Consider the following 24,701-nt stretch of genomic DNA (forward strand, 5'->3'; position numbering starts at 1 on the left):
TTTTGTATTCTTCTCATATAATAAAAGAAAATGAGAAGGCAGAAAACTAACAACACACTCTCCCATCTGTTAGTCTGTTTACCAACGTTTCAGCATCAACTCATGCACGCCCAGGGTTTATTCAACCCAGTGTTAAGTGAGTAAATTGGGAAAATTGGTTTCCTCTGGTTAAAAAAAAATGCTTATACTTCAAAGTATTTTCTGTACATTCATACTCCTGATTTTCCCTTTTTGATCTTTACATCTGTTGTTCTATAGATTCCAAAAGCCGAGAGATCCCTACCTCCCCTTAACCTTCTCAAACACATGGTTAGTATTTAACTACCAGAACTTCATTTTTGTTTTTTACTACTTGTAATTTTGAATGAAACTGTCACAAGAAATGGAATTGAAAGAAAAGATAATATCAAATATGTCTTGGAGACTAAATTTATTCAGGGTTTTGTATTCAAATCAAATTGGTTTTTCTAAATAAAAGAGGGGTTAAATTTCTGGGGCTGTTGTCATAGAGAAAAGTAATAGGAAAATCTATAAGAGAGAAAGTTTGGGAGTCTGGTGCAGCTGATTGCATTCATGCTGGGGAAACACAGCAGGGCTGGGATATTATTACCTGTATGATCACTATAGCATGTTTGTTCTTGGATACCAGCAGAAGGAGTGGAAATATGTCTGAGGAGAAAGGATAAGATATATATGCAAAATTTTTTATTACAAAGATTTAATTTGTTCAGAATTAAAATTTACTTGGAGTTAATGTTTGGATGTTTAGCACAGCAACAAAGAGTCTATATTAAACTATTTTAATTTAATGGTAGGTCAATCAAATGGTAGGTCTCTAGTTGTTAGGGTGCAGGATTGAGACAATTTCTCAATATGTATTCCTCAAATACAGGACCATTTTGTAATAGTTGGAATAGATGGCTATAACTCTATAAAGGTGTGTATTTTGAAAAGAATATTCCTGCCTTAAAATATTTCCCCATAAGCTATTGGCATCTGAATTGTTGTTAAAGATTGATTTTTCTATAAGAACTCAATAAAAGTGCTTTCTTATGGGAGTTTTCAAAATAAAAAAAAATATTTTCTTAAAACTATAGGAGCTTTCTGGAAATAACAATTGAAATGCAAATGCCTCTGGAAAATAAGGCACAGTTTTGTAGGAATTAGCAGGTAGACAGCTAGGGATGAGAGTAACCCTTAACCCGGAATGATCCTTCCAAATCTATGAATTATTTCCTCCTTGTGGAGCTTGACCAGCCAGTCTGATTTGCCACAGCAATCCTAGAAATCTAAATTTAGGATTATGGATGTCATAAACAGCACAATTTTGATTGTGAGACATTAGGGATGGTAGCAGACAAAGAAGAATAAGGGGGTCACTGCAAGGACAGCTAGAAAATAGACCACTTGCTCTTTGTTACTATTTATGGCTGACCTCACCTTTATTCTCCTCATGTATGCAGACACTGTAGGTACACTTGCACACATACACATACAAACACACACTCAAATGACCTGTACAGAGGTATAGAATCCAATAGCAAACCAAAAGCCACCTCTAGGCAAAATGTGTGGTCTTTCTTTGGTCACTTCTACTTTCAGAAAAAAAAAATATCTCCCTTGCTAATGCTCGCTGATCTCATCATGATCTAATAGCCTTCTCCCCCCACTGCAGCATGCCCCAAGAAGATCTTAGAATAAGAGAAAAATAAGTACATTAATATGTATGTCTGAGTCTTCATAAATTATGCTACCTGCCTTAACAAATAATCCCCAAAACAAAAAACTTCATTTTGTTAAGTTGCTTAACAAAATCAAGGTTTGTTGTGCAAGGCCTCCATGGTGGCATAGGGGTTTCTTCTCAGGGCTATCACCACTTTGGCCTGAGTTCGACACCCAGCCAGGGACCTAACCCACATATTGTGCAGCAGATGTCTCCTGTCTTCCCTGCTCCTCCCCAATAAATCTGCCTGTTCTGCTCCTCACTCTGTCGCTGGTGAATCCTCTCACCACTACCCCCAACACCTTTGGCCTATACCCCAGTTCTTCTACAAAATAAATTTTGACTTTAAAAAAAAAAAAAAAGAATAAAAGGTTTGTTGCTCACATCCTAGTCCCAAAAAAAAGTTGGGGAACATTTTGGGCAGGTCTCCTTTGAATTTAGTGTTACAGACCCTAGCACAAAAGAGTGGGTCCTTTACCCTCTAGGGAAAGAATTTACCAAAGATGGCTAGTTGTGGTTGGGCTAGGCAAGGCTTTATTAGAGAGGCTCAAGCATGAGGGAGCCAATTTGAAAAAGGAGAATATAGCCTGGCTGTCCAAGGGAGTTAGGAGGAGATGAACGATGGGGAGGGGGAGAGCAAAACCCAACCTGTGTTCTGGGTTGGGTTATGCCCGGGCATGTGCAGATGGATCACATTCCATTTGTGCATGTGGGGCTTTTAGCTTTCTCCCTCCAGGAAATGGTGAGAAAAATCATAAGTCAGGATGTAATGATTTTTATCTATCATGTAGCCTCATGGTAGTGTAGAGGGCAGAATTGTTTGGACAGTGCGTGCCAATCCACGATTATGTCCTCCTCTTCTAACAGGACTTGGGACAACTCATCCTACTGGATCACAATTTTTTTTTTTTTTAACCTAGACTGTCTCACTTGAAGGCTGTAGAGTTTTTGAAGCCCTATCTGCTGTTCATATAAGGTGGAGACCTATCTAAATATGTGTCCCCTGAAAAATCAGGCCCCTGAGCAAGGATTCAAACGCAAGCACATTATCTAAGTAGTGGCCTTCCAAAGCACTGTGAGTAGTGGAAAGCATGGAAATAAAGCAAGGCCTGGACGAAAGGAAAGCTAGTAAAGAAAGCATTAATACTAAAGAGATCTTAGTAAATAAATTGGAGCTCAAAATCTCTGGGGACCCACTAAGAGACTATGTAGGACACAATTTCAATGACAGGTGCAAACACTATTGCCTCCTTGATTCAAGGTCATTCCTGGGGCACTAATTCTAAGTAGTCCTACAGGCAACAAAGTCCCACAGGACAGAGAGATAAAGACACAGGATGTGTCAACTGTATCCTGGAATAAACTGAGGAAATCAGGATAATACATGACAGTATCTGCTGTAGGTTTACTTAAAATTCAAACAAATAATATTTTAGTTGGTATTCATTGCTTTGGGGGGAAGGGACAATATAATTCCCTCAACAACTTAATAGGTTTCCAATACATTTGCTGTGAGCAGGTAAAGATTTCCAACTTTCTGTCTGAGATTCAATTCTTTTTTTTTTTTAAGATTTTATTTTATTTATTTATACACGCACTGGGTACAGTCAAAAGTATGGGAGAGTGAGAGAATTCACCAGAGCCAGAGTGGGGAACAGAACAGACTGACAAACGAAATACACTGCTGAGGGGAGCAGCAGGCACGGCAGGAGAGGTCTGGGCACCATGTGGGACCCTCACCGGTGGCCAGGGATGGAACTGGTGTTTCAGAGGCTGCGGGCAGCTTTGCAGCCCAGAGCTCAACCGCTGCACCACTGGGGAGTCCCTCTAAGATACAATTCTTAAATGAATTTTGTTACTCTATTTTCTCACCCTCAGGCCTCTCTCACCCATTTAATGATGACTATCTTGAGGCTATCTGAAACCTAGAGGGTGAAATCATCTTCCTTTTCAGTAAGCCACTGGCAAGAAGTAGTTGATCATGGGCTAAGGGAGGACACACCCTTAATCTGATCTTTGCCTGGAGTTATTTGATTAAACTAATAATTTTTAAACCAAATTTTTCCTATTTAAAACTTAGAAATAGCTTTTCCAAGCAAACATTTCAGGATTCCATCTATTCCCTTTCGTTTATGCTTGTAAACCTGTCAGTCCTTTCCTGAGCCCATCTCTCTCTTTTTTTTTTAATACTTTGAAAAATACAGCCTATAATAGCCAGTGCACACCAACGCTGTGATTCATTTCAACCATCACCCCTAAAGCTGCAGACTGAGTTGGGACTTGTTCTGACCTCCAGTTTATTGCAGGTGAGAGTTACACTAAATATTTTGCTACTATATCACATGGAAAGCATCTTTCTAGACTCCAATATCAATTTCTTCAGTACATACTTCTCAACAGTAAGTGAATGCACCTAATTTCAATTTTTGATGGCAGAACTTCACTTTTGAGAAAATGGTCTCTTATGATATGTAACTTTAGCTACTATGACGGACAACCTCAAAATCCCAACTTAACAGTTAAAAATTGTACTTATCTTTTCCACGCAGTCTGATGTGAATGGGTAGCTTGCTGAGGAGGCCTCATTCCAACTGAGGTCTTGGTTCAGGTTGGTTTGAGATTTTATAATGGCACCATCTCCACTACAACCGTCTCAATTACCACAGAATAAAAAGAATTTTTTGAAGATCAAGCAAAAAGTTTTAAGTACAAATCTGGAAGTGGTAGCCATCCCTCATCCTGACATGCCTTTAGTCCCAACTTAACTGCAAGGAGGATCAGAAAAGTAGTTTTAGGGCCTCCCCTAGTGGCGCAGTGGTTGAGTGCTGGGCTGCGAAGCTGCCCGCAGCCTCTGCAGCGCCGGTTCAATACCCAGCCACCTGCGAGGGTCCCACATAGCACTCAGACCTCTCCTGCCGGGCCCACTGCTCCCCTCAGCAGTGTCCTCCGTTTGTCTTCCTGTTCTGCTCCTCACTCTGGCTCTGGTAAATTCTCTCACCCTCCTGCGCTTCTGACTGTACCCAGTGCTTATATAAATAAATAAATAAATCTTTAAAAAAAAAAGAAAGAAAAGTAGTTTTACATAGTTTTACATTACCTGGGAAGGAGAAGGAAGAGTTCATCTAAAGGACAGTGACTGAATTCTGATGTATCACCACTTCAACCTAGAATTGAACTGATTGTAACAAAGTAATCTCCATAAAAAGGGGAGGATACCAGTTCCCCACCCCACCTAGTGAGTGTCACAGCTGTATGACCAGGTGACGATATAGAACACTTGGCAAGACCCAAGAGAAGAGACACAGGAAAGAGACCAGGGGAACAGAAGACATGTTAAGGAAGGTGTGCTTACTTCTCAGCTTTGGAGTTGCATGAGGGTCTTGGAGGACATGGAAGAGAAACGGAGTTGAGACATATAGAAACACTTGAGAGACCCATGTGCGATACACATGGGGATACTGACAGTGGCAGCCTTTATCTTGATTTGTATTTTAATTTTTTTTAATAGAGGCATGTTTTATTTATTTGTTTGTTTGTTTGTTTGTTTGTTTTGTTGTTGTTGTTTATACAAGCACTGGGTACAGTCAGAAGCGCGGGAGGGTGAGAGAATTCACCAGAGCCAGAGCGGGGAGCAGAACAGGCAGAAGGACCGAAGTACACTGCTGAGGGGAGCAGCGGGCGGCAGGAGAGGTCTGCGCGCCATGTGGGACCCTCCTCCGGTGGCCGGGGAGCAGCTGGGGATTGAACCGGCGCCACAGAGGCCGCGGGCAGCTTCGCAACCCAGTGCTCAACCGCTGCGCCACCGGGGAGGCCCTTGTATTTTAATTTTGTCCCTTTTGTTCCATATTTGCCTGGTCCCTTCTGCACCGTTTCTATGGGTCCACACCAAAAGTTGCCTTAAACTTGAAGCAAATTTTTGGGCCTCATCAGCCCAACCCTTTTTGAAGAGTTTTAAGCCTTTTTTAAGCCAACCTTTTTTGACCGGGCTTTACCCATGAGCGGATGGGTAATTTTAAGTGTTTCATTGGGAAACAATATTCTTTCTCTTCTTCTATTTCTATGCACAATCATTCTATTAAATATCTTTCACATTAAGGGTATGTTTTGTTTCATGTGGCATAGGGTAGAATCCCTTCAGCCTGCTCACTAACATAACCATGAAAAAATAAATTAATCTTACAATAAAATTACATGTGTTTATAGACCAGTTTGGGGTGGCAAGGGAGTTCTCCGACAGCCTTGCTCCATGTTCACTTGCTTTCTCACTCAACATCTAAGATTGTTCATGTATAAACTATCTCGATTCTCAGGGGATTAAACAACAGTTACTTAGCAGAGATGCTCACTCATTTTGGTGACCTCCCTTAAAGGGATGGCACCCTTTGTTCTGCTAATTTCCTAAAATGTGACAATCTTGCCAATACACTTAGTAACAGACATTGATATAACATTTCTGGCTTTACTTTCCTAAAGTCACCTTTGTTAAAACTGATTTCAACTCTTTATAATAAATATTGAGCACCTTGGAGAAGAAAATATCCATGTTACATAATTTTTAAGACCTTCAAAGACCTTTCTTCTAAAAAATATATTAGTCTTTAGGTGTTATTATGCTCAAAAACATAAGCATGCTAAAAGAAAGTGATAGAAAAGACAGCCCAAAGAATAGAATTTACCATGTGCCTTGTCTATTGCTTTAGAATCATGTAATAGGTGCATTTAGATTAAGAGAATTCAAATACTCAGGCTAGAGATTCAGTTTAAAATATAAAATGCTGTAAAATTATATTTTGTATTATATTGCTTTTCACATGCTATTTAATTTTCAAATGTCATCCATGTATGTGCAGGGTTGTATGTACAAAATCATCTATTTTATAACTCATGAAAGATAGGAGAAATTTTCTTTTTAAAGATTTATTTATTTATTTATACAGGCACTGGGTACAGTCAGAAGCTTGGGAGGGTGAGAGAATTCACCAGAGCCAGTGCAGGGAACAGAACAGGCAGACTGACAAAATACACTGCTGAGGGGAGCAGCGGGTGCGGCAGGAGAGGCTGCGGGCAGCTTTGCAGCCCAGCATTCAACCGCTGCACCACCAGGGGAGGCCCAATAGGAGAAATTTTTAAGGTTAGTTTTTGCTGTGCATTTTTCACAAGTGCCAGAGTTTGAATCTAACACCTGGCAGAAAAAAATTCCTCTGTAATAATTTCATTTCTGCATGTTACCTGACACAGGATTCAGTTGTCATACACTCTGACCTTCCTTCCTCTTCACTGATTCGTCTTCTTTCCTGCTCCTGGGTCTAATTCTGTCTTGGTAATAAACATCACTTTTTGGATAATCCTTTGGTTTGAACGCCTGGTTTGTGCATTATGTAAAACAATATACGAGCAAAGACTTGAACTTGGTCAAATGTTTTCTAAGCCAGCCATTTCTTATGGAATGACAAGGTCTTATCCAAAGCAGAAATCTTGCTGGTGGTATAAGCACTTCATTGGACATAACCTGGTGTCAGAACAAAAAGTCGAGAGCAGCATGGGCCGACCCTAGGAGGAGAGAAACTGTTATGATGTCAATGCATAGTCAGAGGACACACTTTCCTATGGCCTCAAGGTATATCATAAGACTCTTTGCCAGAAGAAATTTCAACCAGAAGCTTCATTCTCAACAGCAAGAATATACTTGACTAAAATTTTTCAGTTCCATTCCAACTTCACCTAGAAGTCTGAAGGGCTTGTCCCTTTGGAATCAAGAGCAACTCACAATATTAATAAAAAAAAACACATTTATTGAGTCCTTATATGTGCCAGATACTAAAGTTTCATGTATAATAATTCATCTAGTCATCACTACAACCTTATGAAGTAAGTACTCTAATTATCTCCATTTTGTGAATGAGGTCATCAAGGGAAATGAGTTCTGGAATTGGCTGAAGGACACACACCCTATACTAGTGGAGCTGAGATTTGAACTCGGACATTCTGGCTCCACAGTTTGTGCTGTTATATATTTGCTTCCTTTAGAAGATTCTAGTTTTATCTGTCAATATACAATAGTTTGTTTATAGTAGCCCTTGGATTGCTGTCAGCAATGACAAAAATAGAGGGAGAGTAACATTTTACCTTAAAAAAAAAACTTCCTTTCAAGATTGATAGCTCCTGGATATTTAGAATTAAATAGATTCTGGGATGTTTTCACATTGATTAACTGAGGATGATCACTTAGTCCAGCATTATTATTTTAAAAATTACTTACAGCTATTTACCCTGGCAGAAAATCAGTAGGAGTTGTCATTATTTAAATCTTGTTGCTGAGGCACTACACTCATGAAGCTCTTTCCTGAGTGGGTCCTCAATGAGAGAAGACAGAAAGTCAATCACCTGGACCCCGAAAACAGAGGTGAAAAATGGAAAGTTGTATAAGACTAGGTCACAATAGATCTGCAATTAGCTTTAGGAATCTGTCCCTTGATGTGTCTATACAAAGGCAGGAAAAAAAAATTAGTAAATAGGCTCATTCAAACCAGTCAAAAATTCAGACAAAATATAAAATGATAGACACAGTATTGAGTGACACATAAGTGAAATGTGCATGTGCATGTGTACATGCATAGACCCCCAAAAATGTTTACTAACAAGACTTTGTAACTATTTGCTTGGATGTTTGATTATGTCACTGCTACATGTGTGATTGTTTTCATTCACTTCATTGGTGATAGAGAAAAGCATCTTATAGAGGAGAGATTTTGTTTTAAAAAATTGTCCAATTACAGAAAAAATAAAATAAAACAGCACAGGGATTGTGGACTGATACTAAGCTCTTATTCTTCAGAAGGCAATTACTCACAAGTGCTCATTTAAGAGGCTGGGTGCTTCTTCCTGCAGCCTGCCCTTGGGACCATACTTGAACTCCCACCAGCAGAGTTCAGAGACGGGGACTAGTAGGCGGTTGCTGTGTGATATAACCTGAAGGATATGACAGGTGTGTTCGCCCCAAGGAGCTACCCTCCCATTCACCCCCCACGCTTCCCATAATGAAATTCATTTTTCTGCCAAAGTAATGCCTGAAGGTGGACGCCATTAAAACAAATGAACTAGTTGAGAAACATTACATCTTAAGTCAGTAATGGTCACTTATCTGCTGACCCAATATTTACTTAGCAGACCAGATAACGTTTTTCCTGGCAGAGCTCAGCGTTCTGAGGGAATGTGACACTAGGCAGGTCTGTTTAATAGGGAGAGGAGGGGAGAAGAAAGAAAGAAAGGAATGGGACCCATCCTAAATATGCACAGGCGGTGGGGGTGGGAGTGGGGGTGGGGATCAGTATCTGGAGGACAGGGCCATCGGAAGAGTGTTGAGTGACTCAGCTAATTGGAGGGCTGAGGAGGAGGGCTTTGTCCTGTCTGCCAGATAATAGAGGAAGAAAGGAGAAAACATATGGTTTGTGAAAATCATTCAAAAGTTTAACTGGGAAAGAGATCAGAATATAATTAATGACTTAGAAGGTTAAACTTCATTATCTTCAGGTTATCCACATTTTTACCTTTAATGAATGTGTTAGTTTTCTCAGGCTACTCTAACAAATTCCCACAAGCAAGGTAGCTTAAAACAGCAGAAGTTTATTCTCACAGTTCTGGTGGCCAGAAGTGTGAAATCAAGAGGTGATTAGGATTACACTCTCTGTGGCTCTAGGAGATAATTTCATCTTTTGGTATTGCCCACTTTTGGCATCCCTTGGTTTGTAGGATAAAAAATTCCAATCCCCTGACTTCACCTTCACAGAATATTCTCCCTGTGTGTCTGTGCCTCTGTCTCTTTTTCCCTTATAAGGACACCAGAGTCATTGAATTAGGACCCACCTTAATCAAGCATGACCTCATCTTAACTTAATTGCATCTTCAAAGAGTCCATCTACACATAAGGTCGGCTTCACAGGTACCCAGGGTTAGGACTTACATCTTTTGGAGGGACACAAGTCAACCCACAACAATGGTCTTTTTCCAAAGAGCAGCAATAAAATATATCAGTGTTGGCTATCATTATTTCCGACACCTTCAGATGGGATCATTCACTGGTGGAATAGTGGACACTCCAACGAAGGAAACAATTGAGGGAAAACTCTCACTGTCAATATGAAACCGAACAGCCCCTAGAAATTTAAGACCGTATTCTGATTATGTGCTTCCATGGGAGCTTTACTGGCGTCAGCACTTCCATAAAGTTTTCAGTTTCACCCTTGGCCATAATCCAACACATGAGCACAACAGTAAGGCGTTGGCAGAGAAACATAAAGCACCATTGTTAGGGGGAGGAGTGGCAGTCCAGGAATAAGGAAGAAAGAGAGGAGCTAATCTCAGGGGCAAAGTAAATTGCACACTAAATCATTGATATTCGTATTACCAAACGAAAGGAGGCTTAAAAGACACGTTCTTATTTTCAAGAAAAAGAGAGACAAGTTTTGAAAAGGATCACAACTTGGGATGGCAACTGGATGTAAGAAAGGTATAAATATAGTTTTGATTCTGTAATTTTTCCCATCTTTAATTTTTACTCCAGGTACACAGATTCCAAGTAACACAAAGTAGGTAATTATTAGAACACTCTTTAAATAAATGAAACTCAGGTAATCCATGACATCTATTGAACACTGGCCAGAATTGATATATTATACATCCATGCCAACCACAATAAGCTGAAAAAAACCCATCTACTGTCCCTCAGTTTTCAGAATGTCAATGATTAATAGTGGTAGTTTCACATCGAGAGTCTTTAAGTGAAATGTAGACACTATTAAAACGAGGGGTAGCTTTTAACAATGCAGTAATCACACCTGAATTAACTTGAAAAACTTCAGATGTCTTAAGGAAAGAAGAATCTCTTATCTGTTTAAATTTCAGTTGGAAATGATTTTAAGATCTGAATCCACATATTACATGACAATACTGTAAGAACTTAGATTGACCCCCCCCCCAACTTTTAATAAAGCTGGCCTGTATAACTTTTTACTTACGAATTCGTTTAAGGTAAGGCCACTGGGAATTATATCCTGAGCAGCTTTCTCTGATTTCATTGCCCAAAAGGCAGCTAAAACATAATGAATACCCACTATGTGCCACACACTGTTCTAAAAGCTGGTAATTCAAAAGTAATCAACGCAGAAAGACTTTCTGTTCCACAGAGATTACATACTAGTGGGGTGAAATAGGCTAGTGTGAGTTTCTTCAGAAACAGTTTTCTAGTTGGGTATATAGGACCTTTTGGGGTTTTGATGTTTTTCCTGCTAATAAAGTTTTTAATATAAGCTACCTCTAGTAACTAGAAGTTCATTCTAAATTTCAACATCCTTTTATAGACATCATGGAAGTAAATGAAAAGATGTTATTATGTGTGTCATAAATTATACTAGAAGATATGAAAAAAAAATTTTATAGAGTCAAAAATGATGAAACGTTTTCATTATTTCGTACTAAGAAAGAAAATGATCCATATGCCAAGTGGTAAGAATCACAAGCCATAAAACAAGTCCTAGACTTCCTCGGACCCCATGTTCCCTCATGGACTTTCTCTTCATAATCTATACTATTGCAGGTAAATTTGAGTCATTATTTTTAAAGAACTATTCAGGTATCACTAGAATCCTTGAAAAGTTTGCTTGAAAAATTTTTTCAAATAATTTCAAAACTATTTTTAAAGTATAGTAAAGCAAAAAAGCATAATTCAATAATGTTTTATACTAAATTTCAACCCATTGGAAACTAACTTGCAACTTGACAATTTATGCTTTCAGATTAGCAATTGTTTGTACAGGTTGCATAATGTTCTCTGGACATACATTTAAACTTCTTAATATTGGATTATTGATAGAGCAGGTTGTAGTTCTGACCTGGCCTTTCAATACATTTGTTTGTTCGTATATGCATTTTGTGAAAAAAATTTCAAGGAAGTACCCTTTACAGCACAAGCTGGTTGTTCTCCTCAGTTAATGGCAGCTCTGCCTCAGCCAGATTCACCTGGTGACATTCATCAGTTACACAGTCACAAAGAAAAGTGTAATGACCATAATGATCATAACATAAGTAATTTCAGTATTTTCTGTTTTATTAATGAATCATCTCCATTTTAAATTTATTACAAAGAGTACAATTATATTAGATATTATTAAGAATCCAATTAACCATTTCTCTACTTTCCAGTTTCTAGGTCAGTTTCAAGGTGATAGCTATTGAAATCATTTACTATTTGCACCTATTTATTGGTGTGAATAGAGATATTTTTCAATATAATATAAGCAATGCAAAACACAAAAATAAAATTGAAGATTGAGACAACATCTATCATCTATAACCCTGAGTTCATATTGTTGTGCTCATTAAAAGTGTCATTTTTCTCATAGATTCAGTTTTATAGGATGCAAATGTTACAAATAAGAAATTTGAAAATACCTTTTCAACTATAGCACTGTTTTTATCTCTTTAATATGTATATAACATGTATATAGGCTTTATACGATATTGAATTAGAAAAGCAATAGTTCTTTTATGAACGATGTTCTACAACTATTCTACTCAGAGGAGTGTTTCCAAGAACATAAACCTATTCAATCCAATTCTACCTAACCCATCACAATTACCATGTTATTATTACTAGAAAACACAAACAATAACAATTTACCTATTTAAATTTCCTAAGCACAGCCTCCTAGCTACATTGCTCTCTGAGTTCAGGGGTCACCAATCTGCTTCTAATCTACTCTGCTCCAGACAAGCTGACCTTCTTGTTATTGTCCACATCATCCGGGCTTTTAACTGAGCCTTTTCTGCACTTCTTAGACCCCTTCTCCCAGCTATTACAGTAGTCTACTTTGCTCCTGCCTTCAACCATCAGATCTTACCTTAGAGACCCAAGCCTTAGCCTTGGGGTCAGAGCATATAAATACCATCCCTATCATATATATTTTGGGGTAACTAATCTTTTTACACTGCTCTCTCTCTCTCTCTTTCTCTCTCTCTCTCTCTCTCTATCCCCTCTCTCCCTTTCTCTCTCTCTCCTCTCTCTCTCTCTTCTCTCCCTCTTTCTCTCCCTCTCTCTCTCTCTCTCTGCTCTCTATCTCTGTCTCTCCCTGTCTCTGTCTCTCTCTGTCTCTGTCTGTGTGTGTATGTGTCTACTACTTGTCAGTTGACATCTCCTGTTGCTTTTTCTGCTTTCTAGCACATTTGAACACCATTGAAAATTTCCACCAGACTCAACATGACCTGCAGTTCAAGTGCTCATCATTCTCTGACTATAATTCTGTCTCTTCATCCAAATACTTAAATTAAATAAAGCATTTGGCTCAGCTTAACCTTCAGATTGACCCAACCTTTGTTGGGTCTCCAAAAAAAAGGTGTCAGGACTCAATATCACGTGCAACCTTCTAGGTCCACCACCTCAGCAAGTGCTGTCAAGGATTTTAGTGACAATTTAAAGGAAGGGGTGTTTGCTAAAAAGTGAAACTAAACACTGAGGAAGATCATTTCAAGTAGTCCCCATCCAACTTTAACATTTTACTATCACAATAGGGAAATAATACACATTTTAAGAAGCTTATTGCTTTCCTTTTTCACTTCACTTTTTCATATTCAGTATCCTCTCCATTACAAACCACTGAAAACTCAATTCAAAATTGCCTAAGTAAAAAATGAGATCTACTGGCTCAGTAATGGGATGACATAGAGGAATTCTGGATTTAAGCATGGAATAATCCAAAGATTGAATGGTTTTATCTATGACTTTTTTGCTTCGGGTTTTATTTGGCTTAGTTTTTATCATGTTTCAGCTTGATTTGATTTCCTCATCGTTGATGCCATTCTCATGACTTCAGACTGGCTGAAGACTCATGGTCCATTCTTATCAATCCAAGTAGTCCTCAAAAGTTGTACAAGAGGACCTCCCTGGTGGTGCAGGTGGTTGAGCGCAGTGCTGTGAAGCTGTCTGCAGCCTCTGCAGTGCCAGTTCAATCTCCACCAGCTGCGGAGCAACCCACATGGCACAGCAGACCTCTCCTGTCTGGCCCGCTGCTCCCCTCAGCAGTGTATTTCGGTGGGTCTATCTGTTCTTTTCCCCACTCTGTTTCGGGTGAATTCTCTTACCCTCCTGCACTTCTGGCCTGTATCCCTGTTCTTGTATAAAAATAAATAAACCTTTAAAAAAATAAAGAAGGGCCTCCCCAGTGGCGCAGCGGTTGAGCGCTGGGTGGCGAAGCTGCCCGCAGCCTCTGCAGCACCGGTTCGATTCGCTCCCCGGCCACCGGAGGAGGGTCCCGCATGGCGCGCAGACCTCTCCTGCCGCCCGCTGCTCCCCTCAGCAGTGTCCTCCGTTTGTCTGCCTGTTCTGCTCCCCTCTCTGGCTCTGGTGAATTCTCTCACCCTCCCACGCTTCTGACTGTACCCAGTGCTTGCATAAATAAATAAATTTAAAAAAAAAAAAAGCTTGTGTTGTTACAGGTGCCATTAAAAAATAAAGAAATAAAGAAAAGACAAAACTTATTTTAAAAAAATTGTACTAGACATCTTTAGTTCACACTGTGTTAAGCAAATGTGATATGTTGATTGGTTTAGGTCACCTCTACCCCTAAAACTGAGAATATTGTCAACTTTACCAAGTGTGCATGAACTAAGGACAGGAGAAGAGTATGTTCTATTAATATATAATCTGGATTTTAAGCAGCAAAATAACACATTTTTAACTACAGCTGACATGGTACTTAGCAGGTGATACCTGGAAATAATTTCATGCAAGACAATAAAATCTTATCTTCTAATTTTGTTCTGCCAAGATTACATGAATAGATATTGAGAATCAAAACAAAACCAAATTTCTCAATAGTTTTAGATAAAACACTGTACACATAATGGTTACACTTTACCCTTTACTTTTGGCTGAATGACTAATTCTCCTGATCAACTCTCAGTAAAGCACCCACAAGACACTACTCTCCAGACATATATAATAGGAGGAAAATGGAAAATTTAATCAATAACTATTTACTGGCTAATGCTTTGACATTTACAAAGGCTGGGCACATCTGCATGAAACTCTAAAATAAAATTAGGAAAGAGATCAAGAATAAAATTTGATGAAAAGAAGCCAATTTAACCCCAAAAAAATAGATGCATCTCTTAACCATTATAAGATTTCAAATGATACTCATTTCCCCACTGTGTGAAAATTGTGAATTCAACCTATCTACCACCAACCAAATAGCTCCATCATGGATTCACAATCAAATGATTGGTGAAATATTGATATTTTAATGTTTACAAGATCATCTAAGTATATTATGGAACTACATGTAAACAGATGAAAAGTACAAATTCCCATTTAATTTTTGTTCTATTTTCAAAAGAGAAGTCAATAATTGTTATATAATGAGTACATATGCCATAGAAGTTTAAAGATATTACTCTTGGTCAGACTGCCTAGGTCAAATCCTAATTCTGTACTTACTCATTGTACCTGTATTTTTTTCCTGGTCAGAAAAAAAAAAAAAAAGAAGACAATAATAGTAGTTGTCTCATGACCTTGTTGTAAGGATTAAATGAGTCACTCCATGTGAAGTTCTTAGAAGCTCCTGAAAAATCTTGTAGTACCCAAGGAATGTTAGCTGTAATCCCTCAATCTCTTTGTTCCCCTTTTTTCATTTCCTCTCTATATCTAGTTTCATCTGTCTCTCTTCGTTTTTCCTTCACATTAAGAAATATCATTGCATTGTTTCATGCACACCTCACGTCTTTATAGTACACATTCAAACCATGATTGAAATGTAATCACCCAAAGACATACCTTTGACAGAGACAGAGTAGCTGACAAGTTGCTTAACATAATGCTAAATTGTTTGTTATTGTTGATGAGTGGGAAGCTTCTCTTTTAAAAGACTCCCAGGTTTAAAGCCAACATGATTAATATTCAGAGCAGACTAGTTTATACAGCCAGAGACACTGAGGTCACACTGGATGATGGAAGATCATGCTCATTTCTGAGCCTATAGTGACACATAGTCACATTTTTACTGAGCCCAGGCACCTTGGGCTCGTCAAGAAGAGGTGTGCCTATAAGGTTGTAAAGATTTGAACCTTACAAATGAGCATCATGTAGTCATAAGTATCCGATGAGTCATGTCCTATTTTATGGGTGTAGCTCATCTTCAAAGAAAGATTGAACTGACCATAAACATCAGATCATGGAACATAGCTTTTCCAAAGGCTCCTCATAAAAAACACAATAAAAATAAATACAGCTATTGCCTAAAATTCAAAGTCTCACATAGATTTATTGTGAATCAGATGCATCATTGCTCCCCTTCTCCTCATGGATGATATTTATACCACTGAACTGAGTTTCTAAAATGTTGATAAAGCTATTTGTGTTAATGTACACAATCATTTATAGGAGACAACCTTAATATAGCATGGGACATGTACGAATTTGAGAACATTTGCATTTGCACTATTTTTCCAATTTTCATCTGACTATCAGCAATCTTGTTGACACATATCAGTTCTTTGTCCCTCAACATGTAATCTGAAATGACCTCAAAAATACCTATAATTAGAGTAGGCAAAATGTCAAATGATTTTAAGACAAAAACAAAAATGTATTTATGTAATCTTCTGAGGGCTCTCAAATGTTATAAAAATTAGAAATCATTATTTTTTTTAAAACTTGCATTACTCCCATATATTTGCCTCCTTAGGTATTGTCTTCATCTCCTAGGAAAGAATGCTAGCAAAAAATATCCAAAGTCAAACTGGCATTGTTTAGATGTATACCCCACTCTGAATTTTCTGATAATAGACATGAATATAATTTTCATGGGAAATATAAATGTTTTTGATAGTTCCCAGTAAATATGAAGTCAGTTAACACGTATTATTTTGATATACTTACTGTTTTCCTAGCACAATCTAAGTTCTATAGGAAATTTAGAATAAGTATGACAGGCAATTCCTGCATCCAGGAGCTTATACGTTAGTGGGAAGATTATACTATGTGCAAACAACATCACATATCATAAGGTATGCAATAATTTAGTGGGAATTTTTAGTAAAAGTAATATTGTAATGATTTAGAGGAGAAGGGGAAAAGTAAGGTCATAAGTTTGGTAAAATTCAGCAAAATTTGAGGCTCCCTGGTGGTGCAGGCAGTTGAGCACAATGCTGTTAAGCTGTCCGCAGTCTCTGCAGTGCCGGTTGATCCCTGCCAGCCATGGAGCAACCCACATGGTGCAGCAGACCTGTCTTGCCCCCTGCTCCCCTCAGCAGTGTATTTCAGTCATTCTGCCTGTTCTATTCCCCACTCCGTCTCTGGTGTATCCTCTCACCCTCCCGCATATTTGGCCCGTACCCTTGTTCTTGTATTAATAAAATAAATCTTAAAAAAAATCAGCAAAATTATATGGAGACATACTGTAGAAGTGTCCTTTAGTTAGTTATAAAGTGGTTACTTCCTTCATTGAGTCAATATACAGCTGTCTGGAGGAAGGAGAAAGGTATTAAACAGTATTTATTCATTTATTTTTCTGCTTTTGGTTTTAGCACATGGATCCTTTAATCCAACTGCATTTTGTTTAATAAAATGTCAGATTTGCTAAAAAAAAATTATATGGAGAAATGTTTCTTTTAAAAAAAAACTTTATTTATGCATTCAAGAACTGGGGTACAGGCCAGAGGTACAGGGCGGTGAGAGGATTCAACAAAGACAGAGTGGGGAACTAAACAGGCAGATTGACTGAAGTACACTGCTGAGGGGAACAGCAGGTGAGTCGGGAGGGGTCTGATGCACCATGTGGGTATCTCCCTGGCGAGGGATCGAACTTGTGCTGCAGTGGCTGTGGAGAGCTTCATAGGTTGCATCTTAACCCCTTGCTCCATCAGGGAGGCCCAGAAATATGTTTCAACTAACTTTAATGGATTCATAGAATCCAGAATACATAGAAAGGTGAATATGGTAAAACTTTTGAGATGAGAACAAAAAGGTTATTTAAGAAATTGACTTAAATAACAATGTCACCATCAAAGATGAATAAAAAGTTAATGTTTAGAAAAATTCACTAGTTTTCTTAATAAAACTGAGGCATAAATCAGGGTAAGACCAGGATTTTCAACTTGGGTAACCTTGAAAATACCTTTATCAGAGAAATGGAGAATTAGAAAACAAAACTCAACAGCAAGAGAAGTTCTGCTTAGGAGGAATTATGCTCAGTAAAATAAGTCAGAAGGAAAAAAGAAAAATATTGGATGGTTTCATTTATAGGAGTAATATAGGAGAACCAAATAAGACATGGGGTGGGGGGAAATAATAACAATACAAAACACAACACAACAAAAACAGACAATCATAAATCAGAGATCCCCTGCAGGGGAGAAGGAAGGAGAGGGATCAGAGGGAGGGAGGAGCACAGGGGACTGAGGTGATGGTGCATGGGTGCCTTGGTGAAGGAAATTGTATGGGAACGACACCTGGAAGGGGGAAGGAAATATTGTGTTAAAATGAACAATGATGTAAAAAATAAGTAAAAAATGAAAAAAAAAGGAAAAAAAGAGAAGTTCTACTTAAAAGTTTTTTTTTTTTTAAAGATTGATTTATTTATTTCATTGGTTTGTCATCATAAACTATGTTTCCACTCTGCAGTTTGCTTTTATTTTTGGCATTTTAAGACTTATATTTTAAAATATAAAATACAGTAAGCAAAAGATAATACAGTTTAGGTGACAGCAAGATGTCTCATTTTTATGTCTGGACACAAAGGTGATACTGGGGAAAAGGGTTTGGAAAAGACTTCTAGTCGTCATAGGGCGAAAATTATAAAATCACTTAAATTCTTCCTATGCAGCTTACTCAATAGTGGCCAATATATTTTTTCCCTTTCCCAGGAGTAATTATTTCAATGAGATGCTTCCTATCACTCTGGAATTATCACCAATTTGTTACACCAAGAATTATGTAATTCCATGTAATTCTTCAATGGAGTACAGCCAACTGATCTGTATTTCTAAATATGTTCCTGTATTTTTAAATAAATTCCCAGTATCCATGTTGCTTATCAGTATCATGCATTAGATATACCACATTTTACTTTTTCTATGCTGCCAGGTATGCTACTTTCAATCAACCTAGTGTGATGCTAAAGCATTAAATTTTTATAAACACTACTATTTCCTGTAAGTGTCTTACAGGAAATGGGGTTAGTTCTTAACCCCATTACTTGAGTTTTGGCAGTACAATTTTATAATATCTCTATTACTACATATAAAATATGGGCCCAAAAATGTACAGAGAATTATTTTCAATGATACTGTATTTTCCAGTCCTGGCCAAATTATTTGAACTTTCGCTAGATAAAAGAATCGGAGAAGGATGGCTCTAGATGAATGAAAACAATACTAGGAGATTTAGTGCATGAGAAACATGGATTGGGGGAAGAAATATTATATACATGCATCATAAGTAAAGCATTTTGGCAAATAGCATTTTTGTACATCCTTTAGCCTAGAATCTTAGACTTCTGAGTTGAAGAATACCCAAGCAATCCTGTAGTGCTCATGTTTCTTAGGAAGGATTATGGTTAGAGCAATTCTCTCAGTAGAATCTCTCTTGCACTGTTCTGCTCTCACTTGGGGTATAAATTCAGGCTTCATAGTTGAGTATTTGTAAGAGACAACATTCAAACATTACCAAGGGACACTGGTTACTAAGCTTAACCATGCTTCCTAGAGGAACTCTGATAAATTATTAAACAGAAAAAGATCACAAAAATAGTGCTAGAATCACTAAGACCATTGTTACCTTTCATAGTTGACACCTCTAGATGACCTTGGGAGTAACTTTCACAGATGGATAATAGAGACCAGCTCCATGTCTAAGTAGCTGTCTGTTTAGCATCAGGATAGTCTCCCCTCTGTTGAACTAGATACTCTGAAGTTTATATACAGTCCCATCATTCTATAATCCCATGAATATTTTCAGATAGCCTGTCAAAAGGGTTCATGGTGGCAGATCCCTGATTCAATTTATAGCCAAGATTATAATTTGACAATTTTATGGACATTTAAATTATTATTAATGTCTTAATAATAATTCAAACTTAGAGAAGTTGTTCTCCACAGCACTTAACATTTGATCAATTTGTGTGCATAACAATCCATGAATACAACAGGAATACTAATTTTTCAGAATGGAAAAATAAAATAAGAAAAGTTAAGTGTACCTATTGACCTACAGCTGGCAATTGTGAACATTAGTACAGCCCTTGTAAACCTAGAAGAAACTTATCGCCATGTATTTTAATTTTATCTTTAGTGAGGCAATTTGCTTTAATATCTTTGACACTAGCTATTGCTTCCAGATTTCTAGGATATTTACTTGCATATAGGAAAGAAATAAATTGATAATAAATGCAACCATTCATTCTGCAGAATTTTTTTTAGAACTAAAAACATTTTGTAAATTGTTAAATAAATCCCTTTCTTTCCCTTCAACTCATATATTAGAATATATATATATATATATATATTTTAGAAATGGGGAATGGTGATCATTGCTACAGGTTCCTGTTTGTCTTTTTCCCTGGAAAACTAGGTCACCAAATTAGACCACTGAAATGTATTTTTACATGTCATACTGAAAAAGCATTTGAGATGGCATTTCTCTCTCCTCAGTGGTCCTCTACAGCCAGAGGCCCATGCCCAGCTTTTGGACATTTCTCTTCTCTATGGAACCTGCTGGGTGGCAGCTAAGCCTGTAAAAATGGCAAAGAGTCAGAGAGCAAGAGAAGTCCTGTGTCAGCACATGCTGGAAGCAGCAGCTGAGTCCTGCCCACACTGGTAATAAGACAGACTGTGCTGGAAAGTGTTTTACCACACCCTGGAAGTTAGCCTGCTTCCACCTGGTATAGTCAGGTTTTGCCAGCTTATCCTCTAAACCACAAGGCATGCTGTATCCAGACTGCTGTTCTTCCTTGGTGACTTTCCCTTGAATTCTGGAATGTTTTGCAGCACTTCTTTGGCACCATAGGCAGAAAGGTCATAAACAGTGAACTTGCCTGTGAGGTTTTAGTTCAACTCAGAGTGTCCCTTTCCTCTTCAGTACACTCCCAAGGTTTTTGGTCTGGTTCCTTTTCACTTAATGGAGCTGTTCAGTTACTTGGATCTCTCATCTATCCACACCCCTTTCTAAGTTAGAGAGAGGTGCATTTAAAAGATGACCATCTCCCCAACCAAATCATCATTCTTTAATATTGAACAAGAACCACTAAAGTGGAGTATCCAGAGGGCTCAGAACCAACATCTGACAGGACAAGCTTGCTCCAGCTCAGTCGATATGATGAGAAACGTGGGCTTTAACATTTCAGACTCTTGAATGTGGATAACGACTCAGCTGAAATTTATATAGACAGTGTAACATGAAGCTTGGCTAAAAGCAAAGCTGTCCTTAGAAAAAGACAATTTTAAACAAGGCTCATTTAAAATCCTGAATCAAAGATAAATCAGCTCTCTGAATTTAGAGGGGCAGCCTCACAAAGAGGAGGTCCATACAGCCCACCCAGTGGAGGCGTCTCCCTACATCCTGCCAAGAACAGAGGCCTGGGCTGCTAGGAATCCTCTGTGAGCATTCTCTGGACATGGTAAAGCAGGATCTGGCCCTTGAAAAAAGCATTAATCACATTTGGTTCCTTGTACCTGAGAAAAAATAGCTATCTCTGGGAACTGATTTTTTGTGTTTCAAACTGGAGAAAGCTTTTATGATGTCTCTTGATGAAATATAACCACTCTCTCATTCTAAGCAGCCTCTAAATTCTTAAATGTGTGTAAATGGAAAACATGCTGTGGGTCTTTATTCCACTGAGTAGCAAGAAATAAATCAGAACTCCCCCCCTCACACACCCCCACTTAGCCTCTCCCCTGATACCTCACAGATGTGCAGCGTTAGAGGGAAGAACAGAAATGCTTTATAAAATTAATATGTGGAAACCGCTTTATTTACCATAAATGCCTAGCCTGGGGCTTTCTCTACAGTGCCCAGTCAAGATATTAAGCTGAGTTCTTGCCTTCTGCCTACCAAAAAGTCCTCCTTCATTTCTGTCAGACAGGAGGGTCTCCATTTTCCATTGAAGAGAAGCAGCTGGAGGTTGTATGATATTTGCTGTCAAAGGTGAGGTGCCCACGAGTTAGTGGTAAAGACATTTCATCCATAATGTATAAAATGTGTAAATCATTTTAGGACACTTCTGGGTTCAGAGTCCTAAATAAATATCCATCATTACTCTAATTGATATTAAACCAGATGCTGGAGACCCAATATATGAATACAAATGCTAGGACTTGCCTCCATGGTTCATTCATATCTAAAAATATGTAGGAGATATACCACTGAGTTCATGAAAGGCTTTTAACTGATTTTAATAGCAGTCATTACATTAGAAAATGAGACTTCCCCTTGTAACAGAGATGAACTGGGAAGAAACAAAGGAGAGGTAACAGTGCAGCGCCCCAGTGCCCCGCCAGAATTACTGCTCATCATTCTTGCTTTCAGCAGTTAGCTGGCCCCTTTTGTCAAAGACTACCACCGTCTAATGAAACAATTAGGGCTTGACAGTTTAAATATGCTATTTTGTTCTTTTCAAGCGCAAGCGCCAGCCGCTAAGACAAACTATACCCACCACCTTCCTATCAGCAGAGCCATTGTTATCCCAGATAGAATGCCCTAAAAATAAAATCCATTTTGTATGTGAAGCTTCATCAAGTCAGGTCATGTCTGCTCCTCAGGGCAGACTGCAGTGTACTAATTTCATTAAGCTATTTTTAAATGTGGCCTCCTTGGATCTTTTAGTATGTCCTACATAGCTCAACAAGCCTCTGAGTTAATGTTCAGGGTTTTCTTACTGTTCACCTCTACCCACCCTGTTCTCAACCCTAACTCCCACAGCCTCTCCAGGCCTGGGTGGTTAACAAGAAATAGGTGGACAGTGATGGCTATGGTCACACTTAGATCCATGTCACCTGCTGGGCATTATCCAACATGTGAGCTGTTAGATCAAATTGGCATCATGCATTATTAAAGATATTTCAGCTTTTTAAATAATCCACAAAAAGAGAAAAGCTTTCTAAGATAAAATTTAAGCTATTTTTGAGTCTTCGTGTACCTATTTCTGTTTCGCCACTTGTATAGAGTTTACTTTTTCAGTCGTAAAATGAACACATTCATAGGTATGTCAAAAGTGTGTAAGAGCACATCATTATTCATGACTCTTCTAGCTTAAAATAATAGAGACCTAACTCAAATTTGACATGCTCAAATTAATGCCACAAAGCTAAGTTTCTATCTCCCTTTCTCGCTATTCTACCCTTTGCTGTGTCAGCTTGTATCTCCAGGAGGCATTCTCTTCCTGGATCCCATGACACACCCAGGCTCACATCCTACTTGCTGACTAACAGTGATGAAATGACAGTTTCTTCTGAATTTTTCTAACTGAAGTCCCCAAATTGAGTCTTATTCGCTTGATTTAGGTGTGTACCCATCACTGAATGTGTCAAACTTAAGTCTGGCCAGAGGAAATCTGATTGGGCAGTTTCTGTTATATACCCACACACAAAGCCAGATAAACAGATAGACATCTGGACTGAGAAAGTGGGAGCGATGATTCTGCAAAAGGACACCAGGTATACTATCATAAAAAGAAAGAATAGGTGTAGGGCCATCACCAGCAGATGTCCATGAACTGTTTTTGAGAACTTTTGGTGAAATCATACTGTAGGGTAAATGGAAGTGATCAGGTTTTTTCTACCCCTCTCGCCATTAACATCAATGATTGAGCCATTAGCATAAACGATTGACACCTGTGGTCTTACACGCTTGTCTGAGGGTGGCACCTGGAGTGTGGTGTGGGCGTGCATGACTGGGCGCATCTGAGCCAAGAGACTGAACATATAAGCCTGGCAGCAGAGGAGAGTGATGCAGAGCTTCAGAGAATAGCTAAGAGAGGAAAGAGCTTATACAGATTCATAGGTGAGCTGTCTCCCTGCTGACTTATTTCCCCTAACCTGTGGGGATGATGCCAAGTGCTCCAAGATGCTCTTTCAAGCTGCCTGAACCAACAATGAAACTATCGGACCTAGGATGGCTGCAGAACATATAGCAACTGAATTAGCAAAATGTTTTCCACACAAAGGTTCATAAAGACAAATATATGGTGGGAAGTCTCTGGAGAATAATGTCCACAAATCTCAGTCCCCTAAATGCACACTGGCACTTAGAATATTCTGTTTCACCCTTTTTCTCCATGGGTTCTGGGAAGAAGTTAGTCGTTAATCTTGCTGGATTTCCCTTGTATTTGATGAGTCATTTTTCTCTTGCTGCTTTTACATTTTCTCTTTCTTTAACTTTTGACATTTTGATTATGATGTGTCTAGATATGATCTCTCTGGTTTATCCTACCTGGAATTTGAAAAACTAATGTCTGAAAGCTTCCATTATATGTCCAAGAAGTTAACCAATACTTTTTTCTGCCCATTTCTCTCTCATGTGAATGTTGCTTTTTACACATATGTTGGTGTTTTTCACATTTCTACCAGGTTACTTTTATTTTTCTTATTTTTTCTTCTGTAATTCAGATTTCATACTCTCTATTGATGTAACATCAGTCCACTGATTCTTCTGCAGCTCACATCTACTTTTAAATCCTTCTAGAGAATTTATTTTGGTTTTAGCAATTTTCTGCTTTAGTGTTTCCCTTTGAATCTTTTTAAAATTTTATTCTCCGTATTGATATAAATAATGTCTATTTAAAAGACATTGTCTTCAGACTTTCCAATAATTCTTTAGGCATGGTTTATTTTATTTATTTTCACTATTTTACTAGAATCTTTGAGGTGTATCTGTTAAGTCCACATCTTGGCCTCTAAAGATAGTAGCTATTGTCTATTTTTCTTGTGCATATAT

Source organism: Talpa europaea (assembly GCF_964194135.1).
Source record: "Talpa europaea genome assembly, chromosome: 5".
NCBI lineage: Eukaryota > Metazoa > Chordata > Mammalia > Eulipotyphla > Talpidae > Talpa > Talpa europaea.